At 43.6% G+C, this 12,797-nt stretch overlaps 7 non-coding genes across 7 annotated transcripts; all 7 read left to right on the forward strand.

The window, feature by feature from the left end:
• Positions 1–337: 337 nt before the first annotated feature.
• On the forward strand, positions 338–411 carry trnai-aau (transfer RNA isoleucine (anticodon AAU)). Its single transcript has one exon. It is a non-coding gene; the product is annotated as a tRNA-Ile (tRNA).
• A 1,116-nt stretch (positions 412–1,527) lies between these two features.
• On the forward strand, positions 1,528–1,599 carry trnai-aau (transfer RNA isoleucine (anticodon AAU)). The gene has a single exon. It is a non-coding gene; the product is annotated as a tRNA-Ile (tRNA).
• A 1,174-nt stretch (positions 1,600–2,773) lies between these two features.
• Positions 2,774–2,847, forward strand: trnai-aau (transfer RNA isoleucine (anticodon AAU)). Its single transcript has one exon. It is a non-coding gene; the product is annotated as a tRNA-Ile (tRNA).
• Positions 2,848–3,971: 1,124 nt separating this feature from the next.
• Positions 3,972–4,045, forward strand: trnai-aau (transfer RNA isoleucine (anticodon AAU)). The gene has a single exon. It is a non-coding gene; the product is annotated as a tRNA-Ile (tRNA).
• Positions 4,046–5,222: 1,177 nt separating this feature from the next.
• On the forward strand, positions 5,223–5,296 carry trnai-aau (transfer RNA isoleucine (anticodon AAU)). The gene has a single exon. It is a non-coding gene; the product is annotated as a tRNA-Ile (tRNA).
• Positions 5,297–9,359: 4,063 nt separating this feature from the next.
• On the forward strand, positions 9,360–9,433 carry trnai-aau (transfer RNA isoleucine (anticodon AAU)). The gene has a single exon. It is a non-coding gene; the product is annotated as a tRNA-Ile (tRNA).
• Positions 9,434–9,764: 331 nt separating this feature from the next.
• On the forward strand, positions 9,765–9,838 carry trnai-aau (transfer RNA isoleucine (anticodon AAU)). Its single transcript has one exon. It is a non-coding gene; the product is annotated as a tRNA-Ile (tRNA).
• The last annotated feature ends 2,959 nt before the right edge of the window (positions 9,839–12,797 follow it).

The following is a 12,797-nucleotide window of genomic DNA, read 5'->3' on the forward strand; positions in this document are numbered from 1 at the left end:
ATCACTGATCTTTAATAAGCTTTACTTATCGGCCTCATGGCTTTTGTGAGTTAAATTTATTTTAATTTTTAATTTGGCACCCTTGTGTAGACCTAGCCCCGCCCACATCTCGTGTTTTTCCCAATGCCAAATTAAGAGCTTCATCCACACACATAATTGTGTTGCTGTCCTGGAGCCCTGTGGGGTGTGTTTGTGAACAGAGCCCCGGAACCAGCTTGCTTAGTGGGCTCATAGTTTATTTCTCAATAGGTGATGGATTTGTTATGGAATGTCTTGAGCTCTTATTTAGTACGGTGTAGTTATTTCCACCTTTATCCGTCAAATGAGCATTATCTAAGGCCGGTTAGCTCAGTTGGTTAGAGCGTCGTGCTAATAACGCGAAGGTCGCGGGTTCGATACCCGTACTGGCCAGGAGATTTTGTTTTTACTTTACTGTGTATGTCTACAGTGTCACATAACTGTATTGATTGGGGTCTACAATGTGCATTTTAAATTAGTAGTATAACTCTCTCTCTCTGTCTTTCTCCACTCCTTACTCTGTCTTTCTCCACTCCTTACTCTCTCTTTCTGTCTTTCTCCACTCCTTACTCTGTCTTTCTCCACTCCTTACTCTCTCTTTCTGTCTTTCTCCACTCCTTACTCTGTTTTTCTCTCTCTGTTTTCTCCACTCCTTACTCTGTCTTTCTCCACTCCTTACTCTCTCTTTCTGTCTTTCTCCACTCCTTACTCTCTCTTTCTGTCTTTCTCCACTCCTTACTCTCTCTTTCTGTCTTTCTCCACTCCTTACTCTGTCCTTCTCCACTCCTTACTCTGTCTTTCTCCACTCCTTACTCTCTCTTTCTGTCTTTCTCCACTCCTTACTCTCTCTTTCTGTCTTTCTCCACTCCTTACTCTCTCTTTCTGTCTTTCTCCACTCCTTACTCTCTCTTTCTCCACTCCTTACTCTCTCTTTCTGTCTTTCTCCACTCCTTACTCTCTCTTTCTGTGTTTCATTGCTTATCTATCTCTCTCTCTCAATTCAATTTCAATTCACCTCAAGTGGCTTTATTGGCATGGGAAACATATGTTAACATTGCCAAAGCGAGTGAAGTAGATAATATACAAAAGTGAAATAAACAATAAAAATATACAGTAAACATTATACATAAAGAAGTTCCAGGGAAAAGGAAACCGCACACCAGTCTTGATAGTATCACTGATCTTTAATAAGCTTTACTTATCGGCCTCATGGCTTTTGTGAGTTCAATTTATTTTAATTTTTAATTTGGCACCCTTGTGTAGACCTAGCCCCGCCCACATCTCGTGTTTTTCCCAATGCCAAATTAAGAGCTTCATCCACACACATAATTGTGTTGCTGTCCTGGAGCCCTGTGGGGTGTGTTTGTGAACAGAGCCCCGGAACCAGCTTGCTTAGGGGCTCATAGTTTATTTCTCAATAGGTGATGGATTTGTTATGGAATGTCTTGAGCTCTTATTTAGTACGGTGTAGTTATTTCCACCTTTATCCGTAGAATGAGCATTATCTAAGGCCGGTTAGCTCAGTTGGTTAGAGCGTCGTGCTAATAACGCTGGTCGCGGGTTCGATACCCGTACTGGCCAGGAGATTTTGTTTTTACTTTACTGTGTATGTCTACAGTGTTTCATAACTCTATTGATTGGGGTCTACAATGTGCATTTTAAATTAGTAGTATAACTCTCTCTCTCTGTCTTTCTCCACTCCTTACTCTGTTTTTCTCTCTCTGTCTTTCTCCACTCCTTACTCTCTCTTTCTGTCTTTCTCCACTCCTTACTCTCTCTTTCTGTCTTTCTCCACTCCTTACACTCTCTTTCTGTCTTTCTCCACTCCTTACTCTCTCTTTCTGTCTTTCTTACTCTCTCTTTCTCCACTCCTTACTCTCTCTTTCTCCACTCCACTCCTTACTCTCTCTTTCTCCACTCCTTACTCTCTCTTTGTCCACTCCTTACTCTCTCTTTCTCCACTCCTTACTCTCTCTTTCTGTGTTTATCCACTTCTTACTCTCTATTTCTGTCTTTCTCCACTCCTTATTCTTTCTTTCTGTCTTTCTCCACTCCTTACTCTCTCTTTCTCCACTCCTTACTCTCTCTTTCTCCACTCCTTACTCTCTTTTCTGTCTTTCTCCACTCCTTACTCTCTTTCTGTCTTTCTCCACTCCTTACTCTCTCTCTCTGTCTTTCTCCACTCCTTACTCTCTCTCTCTCTCTTTCTCCACTCCTTACTCTCTCTTTCTCTTTCTCCACTCCTTACTCTCTCTTTCTGTGTTTCATTGCTTATCTATCTCTCTCTCTCTCAATTTGTTAACATTGCCAAAGCAAGTGAAGTAGATAATATACAAAAGTGAAATAAACAATAAAAATATAGAGTAAACATTATACATTAAGAAGTTCCAGGGAAAAGGAAACCGCACACCACTCTTGATAGTATCACTGATCTTTAATAAGCTTTACTATCGGCCTCATGGCTTTCTGAATTTAAAAAATAAATAAAATAATTAGCACCCTTGTGTAGACCTAGCCCCGCCCACATCTCGTGTTTTTCCCAATGCCAAATTAAGAGCTTCATCCACACACATAATTGTGTTGCTGTCCTGGAGCCCTGTGGGTGTGTTTGTGAACAGAGCCCCGGAACCAGCTTGCTTAGGGGGCTCATAGTTTATTTCTCAATAGGTGATGGATTTGTTATGGAATGTCTTGAGCTCTTATTTAGTACGGTGTAGTTATTTCCACCTTTATCCGTAGAATGAGCATTATCTAAGGCCGGTTAGCTCAGTTGGTTAGAGCGTCGTGCTAATAACGCGAAGGTCGCGGGTTCGATACCCGTACTGGCCAGGAGGTTTTGTTTTTACTTTACTGTGTATGTCTGCAGTGTCACATAACTGTATTGATTGGGGTCTACAATGTGCATTTTAAATTAGTAGTATAACTCTCTCTCTCTGTCTTTCTCCACTCACTCCTTACTCTGTCTTTCTCCACTCCTTACTCTCTCTTTCTGTCTTTCTCCACTCCTTACTCTGTCTTTCTCCACTCCTTACTCTCTCTTTCTGTCTTTCTCCACTCCTTACTCTGTTTTTCTCTCTCTGTTTTTCTCCACTCCTTACTCTGTCTTTCTCCACTCCTTACTCTCTCTTTCTGTCTTTCTCCACTCCTTACTCTCTCTTTCTGTCTTTCTCCACTCCTTACTCTCTCTTTCTGTCTTTCTCCACTCCTTACTCTGTCCTTCTCCACTCCTTACTCTGTCTTTCTCCACTCCTTACTCTCTCTTTCTGTCTTTCTCCACTCCTTACTCTCTCTTTCTGTCTTTCTCCACTCCTTACTCTCTCTTTCTGTCTTTCTCCACTCCTTACTCTCTCTTTCTCCACTCCTTACTCTCTCTTTCTGTCTTTCTCCACTCCTTACTCTCTCTTTCTGTGTTTCATTGCTTATCTATCTCTCTCTCTCTCAATTCAATTTCAATTCACCTCAAGTGGCTTTATTGGCATGGGAAACATATGTTAACATTGCCAAAGCGAGTGAAGTAGATAATATACAAAAGTGAAATAAACAATAAAAATATACAGTAAACATTATACATAAAGAAGTTCCAGGGAAAAGGAAACCGCACACCACTCTTGATAGTATCACTGATCTTTAATAAGCTTTACTTATCGGCCTCATGGCTTTTGTGAGTTCAATTTATTTTAATTTTTAATTTGGCACCCTTGTGTAGACCTAGCCCCGCCCACATCTCGTGTTTTTCCCAATGCCAAATTAAGAGCTTCATCCACACACATAATTGTGTTGCTGTCCTGGAGCCCTGTGGGGTGTGTTTGTGAACAGAGCCCCGGAACCAGCTTGCTTAGGGGGCTCATAGTTTATTTCTCAATAGGTGATGGATTTGTTATGGAATGTCTTGAGCTCTTATTTAGTACGGTGTAGTTATTTCCACCTTTATCCGTAGAATGAGCATTATCTAAGGCCGGTTAGCTCAGTTGGTTAGAGCGTCGTGCTAATAACGCGAAGGTCGCGGGTTCGATACCCGTACTGGCCAGGAGATTTTGTTTTTACTTTACTGTGTATGTCTACAGTGTTTCATAACTCTATTGATTGGGGTCTACAATGTGCATTTTAAATTAGTAGTATAACTCTCTCTCTCTGTCTTTCTCCACTCCTTACTCTGTTTTTCTCTCTCTGTCTTTCTCCACTCCTTACTCTCTCTTTCTGTCTTTCTCCACTCCTTACTCTCTCTTTCTGTCTTTCTCCACTCCTTACACTCTCTTTCTGTCTTTCTCCACTCCTTACTCTCTCTTTCTGTCTTTCTTACTCTCTCTTTCTCCACTCCTTACTCTCTCTTTCTCCACTCCACTCCTTACTCTCTCTTTCTCCACTCCTTACTCTCTCTTTGTCCACTCCTTACTCTCTCTTTCTCCACTCCTTGCTCTCTCTTTCTGTCTTTCTCCACTCCTTACTCTCTATTTCTGTTTTCTCCACTCCTTATTCTTTCTTTCTGTCTTTCTCCACTCCTTACTCTCTCTTTCTCCACTCCTTACTCTCTCTTTCTCCACTCCTTACTCTCTCTTTCTGTCTTTCTCCACTCCTTACTCTCTTTCTGTCTTTCTCCACTCCTTACTCTCTCTCTCTCTGTCTTCCTCCACTCCTTACTCTCTCTCTTTCTCCTTCTCCACTCCTTACTCTCTCTTTCTCTTTCTCCACTCCTTACTCTCTCTTTCTGTGTTTCATTGCTTATCTATCTCTCTCTCTCTCAATTTGTTAACATTGCCAAAGCAAGTGAAGTAGATAATATACAAAAGTGAAATAAACAATAAAAATATAGAGTAAACATTATACGTTAAGAAGTTCCAGGGAAAAGGAAACCGCACACCACTCTTGATAGTATCACTGATCTTTAATAAGCTTTACTTATCGGCCTCATGGCTTTCGTGAATTTAAAAAATAAATAAAAAATTAGCACCCTTGTGTAGACCTAGCCCCGCCCACATCTCGTGTTTTTCCCAATGCCAAATTAAGAGCTTCATCCACACACATAATTGTGTTGCTGTCCTGGAGCCCTGTGGGTGTGTTTGTGAACAGAGCCCCGGAACCAGCTTGCTTAGGGGGCTCATAGTTTATTTCTCAATAGGTGATGGATTTGTTATGGAATGTCTTGAGCTCTTATTTAGTACGGTGTAGTTATTTCCACCTTTATCCGTAGAATGAGCATTATCTAAGGCCGGTTAGCTCAGTTGGTTAGAGCGTCGTGCTAATAACGCGAAGGTCGCGGGTTCGATACCCGTACTGGCCAGGAGGTTTTGTTTTTACTTTACTGTGTATGTCTGCAGTGTCACATAACTGTATTGATTGGGGTTTAAATCAAATCAAATCAAATCAAATGTATTTATATAGCCCTTCGTACATCAGCTGATATCTCAAAGTGCTGTACAGAAACCCAGCCTAAAACCCCAAACAGCAAGCAAATCAGGTGTAGAAGCACGGTGGCTAGGAAAAACTCCCTAGAAAGGCCAACACCTAGGAAGAAACCTAGAGAGGAACCAGGCTATGTGGGGTGGCCAGTCCTCTTCTGGCTGTGCCGGGTGGAGATTATAACAGAACATGGCCAAGATGTTCAAATGTTCATAAATGACCAGCATGGTCGAATAATAATAAGGCAGAACAGTTGAAAGTGGAGCAGCAGCACAGTCAGGTGGACTGGGGACAGCAAGGAGTCATCATGTCAGGTAGTCCTGGGGCACGGTCCTAGGGCTCAGGTCCTCCGAGAGAGAGAAAGAAAGAGAGAATTAGAGAGAACATATGTGGGGTGGCCAGTCCTCTTCTGGCTGTGCCGGGTGGAGATTATAACAGAACATGGCCAAGATGTTCAAATGTTCATAAATGACCAGCATGGTCGAATAATAGTAAGGCAGAACAGTCGAAACAGGAGCAGCAGCATGGCCAGGTGGACTGGGGACAGCAAGGAGTCATCATGTCAGGTAGTCCTGGGGCATGGTCCTAGGGCTCAGGTTCTCAGAGAGAGAGAAAGAAAGAGAGAAGCAAAAAATTAGAGAACGCACACTTAGATTCACACAGGACAGCGAATAGGACAGGAGAAGTACTCCAGATATAACAAACTGACCCTAGCCCCCCGACACATAAACTACTGCAGCATAAATACTGGAGGCTGAGACAGGAGGGGTCAGGAGACACTGTGGCCCCATCCGAGGACACCCCCGGACAGGGCCAAACAGGAATGATATAACCCCACCCACTTTGCCAAAGCACAGCCCCCACACCACTAGAGGGATATCTTCAACCACCAATTTACCATCCTGAGACAAGGCTGAGTGTAGCCCACAAAGATCTCCGCCACGGCACAACCCAAGGGGGGGGGGCGCCAACCCAGACAGGATGACCACAACAGTGAATCAACCCACTCAGGTGACGCACCCCCTCCAGGGACGGCATGAGAGAGCCCCAGTAAGCCAGTGACTCAGCCCCTGTAATAGGGCTAGAGGCAGAGAATCCCAGTGGAAAGAGGGGAACCGGCCAGGCAGAGACAGCAAGGGCGGTTCGTTGCTCCAGAGCCTTTCCGTTCACCTTCCCACTCCTGGGCCAGACTACACTCAATCATATGACCCACTGAAGAGATGAGTCTTCAGTAAAGACTTAAAGGTTGAGACTGAGTTTGCGTCTCTGACATGGGTAGGCAGACCGTTCCATAAAAATGGAGCTCTATAGGAGAAAGCCCTGCCTCCAGCTGTTTGCTTAGAAATTCTAGGGACAATTAGGAGGCCTGCGTCTTGTGACCGTAGCGTACGTGTAGGTATGTACGGCAGGACCAAATCAGAGAGATAGGTAGGAGCAAGCCCATGTAATGCTTTGTAGGTTAGCAGTAAAACCTTGAAATCAGCCCTTGCTTTGACAGGAAGCCAGTGTAGAGAGGCTAGCACTGGAGTAATATGATCAAATTTGTTGGTTCTAGTCAGGATTCTAGCAGCCGTATTTAGCACTGAAGTTTATTTAGTGCTTTATCCTGGTAGCCGGAAAGTAGAGCATTGCAGTAGTCTAACCTAGAAGTGACAAAAGCATGGATTAATTTTTCTGCATCAGTTTTGGACAGAAAGTTTCTGATTTTTGCAATGTTACGTAGATGGAAAAAAGCTGTCCTCGAAATGGTCTTGATATGTTCTTCAAAAGAGAGATCAGGGTCCAGAGTAACGCCGAGGTCCTTCACAGTTTTATTTGAGACAACTGTACAACCATTAAGATTAATTGTCAGATTCAACAGAAGATCTCTTTGTTTCTTGGGACCTAGAACAAGCATCTCTGTTTTGTCTGAGTTTAATAGTAGAAAGTTTGCAGCCATCCACTTCCTTATGTCTGAAACGCATGCTTCTAGCGAGGGCAATTTTGGGGCTTCACCATGTTTCATTGAAATGTACAGCTGTGTGTCATCCGCATAGCAGTGAAAGTTAACATTATGTTTTCGAATAACATCCCCAAGAGGTAAAATATATAGTGAAAACAATAGTGGTCCTAAAACGGAACCTTGAGGAACACCGAAATTTACAGTTGATTTGTCAGAGGACAAACCATTCACAGAGACAAACTGATATCTTTACTATGTGCATTTTAAATTAGTAGTATGAGTTGTCGATTGTTGTGTTATTGTGGAGTGACATTTTAATGTAGGAGGTTTTTTTTTTCATTATCAGAGTTTTCAATCGTTTTTTATTATACAAGGAAGGGAGGAGGACAGGGACTTCATGGACTAAGAGACAGAGAGACAGAATGGTGAAGAAACAGATAGACGGGTCCATCAATCATTTGATTCATTCATTATTTACACACACACAGACACACACACACACAGACACACACACACACACCTACCTTTCCCGATGCTCACTTGGTCACACATTAACTAGAGAAGGACATTAACTACAGAGAGGTAAAGAGCCAGCAGACAGCTGCATCCTCTTTCTCCACTCCTTACTCTCTCTTTCTGTGTTTCATTGCTTCTCTCTCTCTCTCTCTCTCTCTCTCTCAATTCAATTTCAATTCAACTCGAGGGGCTTTATTGGCATGTGAAACATATGTTAACATTGCCAAAGCAAGTGAGGTAGATAATATACAAAAGTGAAATAAACAATTAAACTTTACAGTAAATATTACACTCACATAAGTTCCAGGGAAAAGGAAGGATAGTATCACTGATCTTTAATAAGCTTTACATATCGGTCTCACGGCTTTTGTGAGTTTTTTTATTTAAATTAGCACCCGTTTGTAGACCTAGCCCCGCCCACATCCGTTCCACGCATAGAAAGGGGTTGGATGCGAAGGAAATACTAATACGTGCAACCAAATACAACATACATTTCATAAATAGTCAAGTAAAGTGTGTAATTAAGACGTATTAAACACATCTGTAAAACCAAATCTGAAATAGGAGCATAATTCACGTTCAAATTCACGACATAACATACACAGGCATTTCATCATTACGACCTTTAGGAAATAATGTCTGGAGGGTGAAAATCCCAAAACATTCTCTTTTACTCAGAGTATTATTTATATCTCCTCCCCTGTCTGATATCTTAACTTTCTCTATGCCACAACATCTAAAGGTAGAAATGTCCTGCTTCAGGTCATTGAAATGTACAGCGACTGGATAATCCCTGTCGTTTCTCCTGGTTGAACTTTTATGTTCACTGATTCTCTGTTTGAGAGGGCGAGAGGTTTTACCGACATAGCAGAGACCACATGGACATTTAATAATGTAGATAACATGTGTGGTGGAACACGTAATGATGTCATTTATTTGGGATCGTTTTCCTGTGTGTGGGTGGCAGAAATATTCACACTTTATCATGTTGTTGCACTGTGCGCATCCTCTGCATTTATAGCTACCATTTGGAAGAGGGCGTAAAAGAGCCTGGCTGGTTTTCTTTTGTGATTGGCAGTTGGCATGAACCAATTTATCGCGTAAATTGCGACCTCTTCTATACACAATAAGTGGTGGATTTGTAAATTCCGCCGGCAAAAATGGGTCCGATGATAAAATGTGCCAGTGTTTCTTGAACGCATCTCCCACTTTTCTCGAGTTCAAAGTTTATGTCGTTGTGAACATTACGGAGTGTTCTTTAGCTTTCGCGGGTCTTTGTTTGTAGCAGTTCATCTCGTGTTTTTCCCAATGATTAAGTGCTTCATCCACACACATAACTGTGTTGCTGTCCTGGAGCACTGTGGGGTGTCTTTGTGAACAGAGCCCCGGGACCAGCTTGCTTAGGGGGCTCTTCCTCCATGTTTATTTCTCAATAGGTGATGGATTTGTTATTTCCACCTTTATTGGTAGAATGAGCACTACCTAAGGCCGGTTAGCTCAGTTGGTTAGAGCGTCGTGCTAATAACGCGAAGGTCGCGGGTTCGATACCCGTACTGGCCAGAAGATTTAAAAAAAAATTTTTTAAATCAATGATCACTATTAAGTGTTGTTATTATCATGGGTATCAGAAATGGACTATGGAGAGGGGTGTTTACAACACACTATGTATTCAGGTTCAGATGTACAGGACTGACAGTCAACTACAACTACAGAGAAAGAGATACAGCCATAGTGTTGATCATTGACAGTGTAGAAGTGAGTTCTTGTAACTGTGCTGGATTTGTTTACGTTCTCTGCCCTCTAACGGTAGAACATAGACATTGCAGATGAGCGACCACCTCCAGACCCATATATGGGTGTATCCCGGTTCTGTAGTGTGAACGTTATCTCAGGCCGGTTAGCTCAGTTGGTTAGAGCGTCGTGCTAATAACGCGAAGGTCGCGGGTTCGATACCCGTACTGGCCAGATTTATTTTTTCCCACATTTTACTATGAATGTCTGCAGTGTCTCATAACTCTATTGATTGGGTTCTACCATATGCGTTTTAAATTACTAATGTGAATTGTCGATTGTTATTGTGGAGTGACATTTTATTGTAGGAGTTTTTTTTCATTGTAGGAGTTTTCATTCGTTTTTTATTATACAAGGAAGGGAGGAGGACAGGGACTTCATGGACTAAGAGACAGAGAGACAGAATGGTGAAGAAACAGATAGATGGGTCCATCAATCATTTGATTCATTCATTATTTACACACACAGACACACACACAGACACAGACACAGACACACACACACACACACACACACAGACACAGACACACACACACACAGTCTTGTACAGCTAACCTTGTGGGAACACACAATTCAATCCCATTCAAAATCCTATTTTCCATAACCACTAACCCTAAACCTAACCTGTTCTCTTTTAACCTTTAACTCTAACCTTAACCCGAAACCAAAAACCTAACCTTAACCCTTACTCTAACCTTAACCCGAAACCAAAAACCTAACCTTAACCCTAAACCAAAAACCTAACCTTAACCATATAAACCAAAAACCGAACCTAACCTTAACCCTAAACCAAAAACCTAACCTTAACCCTAAACCTACCTAAACCTAATTCTAACTTTAACCCTAAACCCGATAGAAATAGCATTTGCTCTCGTGGGGACTAACACTCTGTAAACAGGAATGACAAGCTAAAGTTACCTAGATAGTCACAGAAATGTATGTTCAGCCTGTTCATTATTTCAGTCCAAGTTGACTTATCTTATGAAGGCAGCTTGGTTTAACATAGTTCCTTTAGTTTTTGACCTTGACATTGTTGCTGGATCGATACTTTCATAGTTAACATGCTGTCTCTGCTAGCTAGGTTATGTCATCTGGAGTTGAAATAGGGCCCCAACAGCCCTGACTAATGTACAGAGCCCCAACAGCCCTCACTAATGTACAGAGCCCCAATAGCCCTCACTAATGTACAGAGCCCCAACAGCCCTCACTAATGTACAGAGCCCCAACAGCCCTCACTAATGTACAGAGCCCCAACAGCCCTCACTAATGTACAGGGTTCAAGAGCCCTCACTAATGTACAGAGCCCCAACAGCCCTCACTAATGTACAGAGCCCCAACAGCCCTCACTAATGTACAGAGCCCCAACAGCCCTCACTAATGTACAGAGCCCCAACAGCCCTCGCTAATGTACAGAGCCCCAACAGCCCTCACTAATGTACAGAACAGCCCCACTAATGTACAGGGTTCCAACAGCCCTCACTAATGTGCAGGGTTCCAGAGCCCCAACAGCCCTCACTAATGTACAGGTCCCCAACAGCCCTCACTAATGTACAGGGTTCCAACAGCCCTCGCTAATGTACAGGTCCCCAACAGCCCTCACTAATGTACAGGGTTCCAACAGCCCTCACTAATGTACAGGGTTCCAACAGCCCTCACTAATGTACAGAGCCCCAACAGCCCTCACTAATGTACAGAGCCCCAACAGCCCTCACTAATGTACAGGGTTCCAAGAGCCCTCACTAATGTACAGAGCCCCAACAGCCCTCACTAATGTACAGAGCCCCAACAGCCCTCGCTAATGTACAGAGCCCCAACAGCCCTCGCTAATGTACAGAGCCCCAACAGCCCTCGCTAATGTACAGAGCCCCAACAGCCCTCACTAATGTACAGAGCCCCAACAGCCCTCACTAATGTACAGGGTTCCAACAGCCCTCACTAATGTACAGGGTTCCAACAGCCCTCACTAATGTACAGGGTTCCAACAGCCCTCACTAATGTACAGGTCCCCAACAGCCCTCACTAATGTACAGGGTTCCAACAGCCCTCGCTAATGTACAGGTCCCCAACAGCCCTCACTAATGTACAGGGTTCCAACAGCCCTCACTAATGTACAGGGTTCCAACAGCCCTCACTAATGTACAGGGTTCCAACAGCCCTCACTAATGTACAGGGTTCCAACAGCCCTCACTAATGTACAGGTCCCCAACAGCCCTCACTAATGTACAGGGTTCCAACAGCCCTCGCTAATGTACAGGTCCCCAACAGCCCTCACTAATGTACAGGGTTCCAACAGCCCTCACTAATGTACAGGGTTCCAACAGCCCTCACTAATGTACAGAGCCCCAACATCCCTCACTAATGTACAGGGTTCCAACAGCACTCACTAATGTACAGAGCCCCAACAGCCCTCACTAATTTACAGGGTTCCAACAGCCCTCACTAATGTACAGGGTTCCAACAGCCCTCACTAATGTACAGAGCCCCAACAGCCCTCACTAATGTACAGGGTTCCTACAGCCCTCACTAATGTACAGGGTTCCAACAGCCCTCACTAATGTACAGGGTTCCAACAGCCCTCACTAATGTACAGGGTTCCAACAGCCCTCACTAATGTACAGAGCCCCAACAGCCCTCACTAATGTACAGGGTTCCAACAGCCCTCACTAATGTACAGAGCCCCAACAGCCCTCACTAATGTACAGGGTTCCAACAGCCCTCACTAATGTACAGGGTTCCAACAGCCCTCACTAATGTACAGGTCCCCAACAGCCCTCACTAATGTACAGGGTTCCAACAGCCCTCGCTAATGTACAGGTCCCCAACAGCCCTCACTAATGTACAGGGTTCCAACAGCCCTCACTAATGTACAGGATTCCAACAGCCCTCACTAATGTACAGGTCCCCAACAGCCCTCACTAATGTACAGGGTTCCAACAGCCCTCACTAATGTACAGAGCCCCAACAGCCCTCACTAATGTACAGGTTCCAACAGCCCTCACTAATGTACAGGGTTCCAACAGCCCTCACTAATGTACAGAGCCCCAACAGCCCTCACTAATGTACATGGTTCCAACAGCCCTCACTAAAGTACAGAGCCTCAACAGCCCTCACTAATGTACAGGGTTCTAATGTA

Source organism: Oncorhynchus nerka, linkage group LG18 (assembly GCF_034236695.1).
Source record: "Oncorhynchus nerka isolate Pitt River linkage group LG18, Oner_Uvic_2.0, whole genome shotgun sequence".
Classification (NCBI taxonomy): Eukaryota; Metazoa; Chordata; class Actinopteri; order Salmoniformes; family Salmonidae; genus Oncorhynchus; species Oncorhynchus nerka.